This window comes from Mauremys reevesii, linkage group 3, assembly GCF_016161935.1.
Source record: "Mauremys reevesii isolate NIE-2019 linkage group 3, ASM1616193v1, whole genome shotgun sequence".
NCBI classification, from domain to species: Eukaryota; Metazoa; Chordata; order Testudines; family Geoemydidae; genus Mauremys; species Mauremys reevesii.
In genome coordinates, this window is record NC_052625.1 from 174865759 (window position 1) to 174871055 (window position 5297).

A 5297-nucleotide genomic window follows, 5' to 3' on the forward strand; every position below is an offset into this window, starting at 1 on the left:
ATAACAAATAGGGCCTTTTAAATCAATAATTTATTATACACTCGGTGCCACTGGATTATATTGGTAATGATCAGGAGGAAAGAAGACTCCTCTCCACCTTCCTGCATGACTGAATAAAATCTACCTGGATCTCGGGCCTTGGATCTTTCTGGATACTACTTGCTGTGAGGAAGAGGTCTGAGAGGGTGCAGAGAAGGGAGAGTAATGGGAGGATCCTTGGTTCCACACACAGGACCCTTACTCACTAGCCAGATGTGAGGAGTAAGGTGACTTCCAACCTTTGAAGTGCTATCAGTAACTTAATTCTTCCATGGAGCAGGAAGGGAGCAGAGGAGAATTGTGCCTCAGTTGTAGCACCACCCTTTACTCCAGGCTTTGCATAAAGGCACAAACTAGTCCAAAATAAATTATTCAGAGTTAGGTTTTTTGCTAAATTATAAATTTAACCTTTATTTCAAGTGTTCAAATTTCCCAGGCCTACAGCTCATCTCCCTGTATGATTTGAAGTCAGGCATGTTAGATCCATCTTGCTTTACAGCTACTACAGAGTGTGTCCCCAATGTCTAAGGGAAAACATATAAAGACAAAACACATTTACAGCAGTGAGTAATACTGGGGCTATATGCAAATACACAAAAAGAATCAAAGGACAATTGAGCTAGGTTTGAAAGAACAACAAAAGGAATCCCTATAATAACCAACACTTATGTATAGGAAGGAATAGTAACTAAAAATGTTAAATTGAAATAAAAAGCTCACCTTCACTTATTCCTCGTCCTGCAATTTGCTGCATCTGGTGGAGTCCCATGGAAGTCAGTGAGTTGAAGGATGTGGGCCTTTGTCCTTGGATATGAATATGCTATCCGTTTGTGGCTTCTGTTGTCAAATCCACAGCTTGTCTTGCTACTAGTTCTCTGAGACAGACATTGAGACTTTCAGCTAAAATAAGATCTGAGCCTTTTCATCCACTAACCAGCTGAGACTGGGATTTTGGTTCTGTTCCATTCCAAACAAAGCCTCCACTGAGGGCATGTAACATAAGCCCAAGCTTAAGCCTGGATTCAAGCCTAACCCCCTTTGTGTCTACACTGCAATCGTACTGACTCAGGGCTCTAACTCAGGGTCCCAGGACCCTGCAGGACTGAAGTGTCGGAGCTTGAGTTAAGCCGGAACAGAGCCACGCTTGACTTGGGTCTGGGAGTCAGCTGGAAGTATCCCACCATTCCATGGGACAGCTTCCTTAGACCTCGCTGTCTCAACAATCTGCAATCCACTCTATTGAAAATGGAAGCCACACCCCCTTTGCAAACAGTAGCAGCTCAGGTCAGTGTTAAACCTTCTCATCTGAGCACTGATCTGTGACCACATTATCAGACAGCCTCCTGGGTTTGTAATGGAGAGTGAACTGATCAAGCCTTTTGCATGGTGAACTGCTTCCTGTAACACGCAGGGTAGGCAGTAAAGTTTTCCCACAGTGTCCCACAGTCCAAAGGCTGGAGCAGCCATATTTGGAGGTGAGGGGTACTAGGGACTCTGGGATATGATTCGGGTGTACTTTGACTGCAGTGTGTAAGCCAGAGCCCTAGGTAAGAGCACAGGTTAGAAAAAGTCTTAACATAGGTTTAAAATACAATGTAGATGATCAAGCCCCGGGTTTCCTAACACAGGTCAGCTGACTTGAGTCCCACTAACACTGGCCTTGCATTGAAGTGTAGACATACCCTCAGACTACCTTAAATGATTTCTTTACCTTAGGAATAATTCTAGAAAATATAGCTTGTAAGTTTCCTTGGTAGCTAGCACGTGGCCCATACAATGTTCTCCTTAATATGTCGACTATGCTTCACACCAGTGCATCACTTTCATCCTCAAGAATCTCTGTACTGCCATCAGTCAACATGACACAAGCTGCTGGCAAGATCCAACAACCTGAGGTCTTAAGTCAATCACCAAGCTGCTAAGGAGGAATGAGTGACATTCTTGAGTTCCAAAAGCGAGAATTCTGCCCTTACAGAAAGACAATATTCTGATACTGTCAATCTGGAATAGAGTCTAAAGCTTTTTTTAAACAAAAAACCAACCAAACAAAAAACAAACAAACTATGTTTTCAATTGATTATCCATATGTTAAACCAAATGACAATTGCATTTTCTAATCTTAAGATTTTAAGGAAATTATTGACATAGATGTTTTATTGACTGGCAGAGCTCATGAAGTGGACTTATAGTAGTGATTTGCTTTATAAAATATAATTTCCATACTTACAGTAGCATTTGGGAAGGCTTTGCCAAGGCAGGACATTAGTTTTCCATCTCTTCTCAATATACACGTATTTGCATATTGTATTATTATGGTAGTGCCAAGAGGCTCCCATTACAATCCAGGGGCCTAATTTGCCATGCACTATACATACTCACAGCAAGAGAAAGCCCCAGTCCCAAAGAGCTTGCAATCTAAATAAATAAGACAGATAACAGGTGGAGAAGAGAAGTATCCCAATTTTACAGATAGAGAACTGAAACAGAGAGGAATCATGAGCTGAAAATCACACACAGAATCCATGGCAGAGCTGAGAACTGAACTCAGGTCTGCTGAGTCCTAACCACAAGGTCATCCTTCCTCTCTGTATCATACAATAATAGTACATTTAACGCCCGTGGGACTGATCAGAAGAATCTGTTGGCCATTGTTAGCTGCTTATCTGAATAAGGACCAAATTCCTGGAAATTGCAGTTGACAAAATGAAAGAATTTTATTCACAGGATTATATAGTGGCATATATATTTTTTAAAAATCAATATCAGGGGAAAAAAAGAGCTGGTTGAAAAAATTAGAATGTCAAAACTTTTCTACAAAAAAGAACAATTTTTTTTTTCACAAAAAAATTGTGAAAATGTTGCTGACCTTTTTTCTTTTTTAAAAGAAAGAAAAGTCTACTAATCAATGAACTACATAGCACTTTGACAAATGGAGTAAAGTGAATTTAGAAGGAAAATGGATTGCATCAGAATTGTCAGGTTGATACTAGCATGGATTCAGACTATAGTTATAGGTGTGCTATAAAAGTTGACTCTAAAGTTCATAATTAAGTGGAAATAGTCCATGCTTTTCCATTGTTTTCAGAAAAGGCCTCTTATGACATCATCATGAGCTGTCCCCTGGTGTATTTGACTGTAGCTATGATGTGTGCAAAGGAAGAAAGTTAGTTTCAACTGCCCTAGAAAGTGAACAGGGATATATTAATATAGAGGTGGAGCATAGATGCATCCTGTCATTCTGTACTACTTCCCTCTAGCACTCTTGTAGCCCTCAGACAGAGTACTCAAGACTAATGCTAAATGCATCCTGCTAAGAGTGAGCAGGTTGCTTCTACAGCTGCAATAATGCACCTTGATCTGGCAAGGGGGCTCAGAAAGCCCAGTGGCCGAGTGATTAGCTCACCCAACTTCTGATCCATTTCCTCTCTGTCAGGGTGGTAGAGGTGCCTGTTCCTGATCTTAGGCTGGGAATCTTCGACTTTCCACCTGAATCTGGGTTCCAGCCCAGGATCATGTGGGAAGCAATGCTGGTAGGGTTCTCCTTGCAGCAAAACTGAGTTTGCTCCCCATGGACTACTTCCTGCCTATAGGTCCCTTCAGTTGGGGGTGTGGCCCCTATAGACCAGTCAGTCAGTCACTCAACAAAGAAAGGAGTTCAAAGGAGGAGGGCCCTGCAGGACCTGCCAGTGTCTGGATAAGGCACTGCCTGGGGACCTTACTTGGTCTGCGGTCCCCTCTCAGGCTTCTGTTCAGCTTCCTGGATAAGGGATTCCTCTCTCCTGCAGCCTGTCAACCACTCTTAGCCGGGACTTTTGGGCTCCCTATTAGCTCGCTCCTCCAGTTGAAACAAGCTCAGTGGGCCTGGTGGGTTGGGTTACCTAGGCTCACTATTGCATTTTAGCCCCTTTTGGGCTCATTGTGGGTTTGTTTATTCCATCACACCCACCTATGACTGCAGTTACCCTTCCACTCAGGCGCGGAGTTGTGGCTGATCCAGCCTCAGGACTGATCCAGATTTCCTCCATTATATTAAAATAAATTAGCATTTGTATTTTCTGTGCCTGCATAGTTGGACACCTGTAAGCTATATGACTGCAGCAAGAGGTACTAGTGAATGATGTGTGGGCTGTGGTCTTTCATGGATTTCAGCCATCTGAGTAATGTATGGTCTGTTAGTAGGTGGAAGGACTGCCCCTATAAGTAATATCACAGGGCATCCATATCCCATTTTAGTACCTGGCCTCTTTCTCAATGGCCAAGTATGCCACCTCTTGAGGGAACATCTTTCTACTGAGAAAGAGGAAGGGATGCTGTTCCCTTCAGAATTCGAGACAGCACTGCTCTGAGCCTATGTCGCATGTGTCGGTCTATACGATAAATGGCTTTGTGAAGTCTGTGTGGAACAGGACTGGTTCCTGGCTCAACTAGTCTTTTAGTGGTTTGAGTGCCTTCTCACAGCTTTTCATCCAACAGGTATTCTGGGCACCAAATCCTTTACCTAGTCCATCAAAGGGGCAGTAGTGGTAGCAAAGTTTGGGATGAAATGCCAATGGTACCCTGCCAATCCCAGGAAATGGTGGAGGGTACAGGGCAGTTCACTAGAGCTTGGATATTGTCCCCCAGGGGTCATAATTGTCCTCCTCCCACTGTATATCCCAGGTAAGTGACTTCTTGGGTGGCCAGATTGCACTTGGTTAGGTTGGCAGTCAACCCTGCCTCCTGAAGAGCATGTAGTATCTCATTAATGTGCCTGATATGGTCTGTATATGACAATATCATCTATGTAGCTGGCTGTGTATGCCCTGTGTGTCTCCCTACTGGTGTAGGGATAGGACTTAGGTCATAGCAGCCAGCATGTCAAGTTCAGGGTTGGCAGGAATGAGGTGATAAGGAGACCCTCCTGGCCCTTCAACACCTTTAATATGTTGAGGTCGTACACATGAGACTGCTGCTTCCTCCTGGCTTGTCAGATCTCGTAGTCAACCTTCCCCACTCATCTCACCACCTCGAAGGGGCCCTGACATTGGGCCAATAGCTTTGATTTCAATGTCGGCAGCAGGAGCAACACTCAGTCTCCTGGCTGGCACTCATGTAGATGTAGATGGTCTCCTTGTTATAGGTCTGCTCTTATTGGTTCTGTGTCCTATTCAGATTTTCTCTCACAACCCCCGTACCCAGGGTCTTCAACTTCTCTCAGTGCTGAATAACATACTGTACCATGCTCATTGCCTTAGAGTCTTGCTCCCCCCAAACCCAGG

At 43.7% G+C, this 5297-nt stretch overlaps 1 long non-coding RNA gene across 1 annotated transcript; it reads right to left on the bottom strand.

The window, feature by feature from the left end:
- Positions 1-447: 447 nt before the first annotated feature.
- Positions 448-2330, bottom strand: LOC120400144. The gene is made up of 3 exons (XR_005595562.1): positions 2267-2330; positions 760-914; positions 448-563 (listed from the first exon to the last, which is right to left on the bottom strand). It is a non-coding gene; the product is annotated as an uncharacterized LOC120400144 (long non-coding RNA).
- Positions 2331-5297: the final 2967 nt, after the last annotated feature.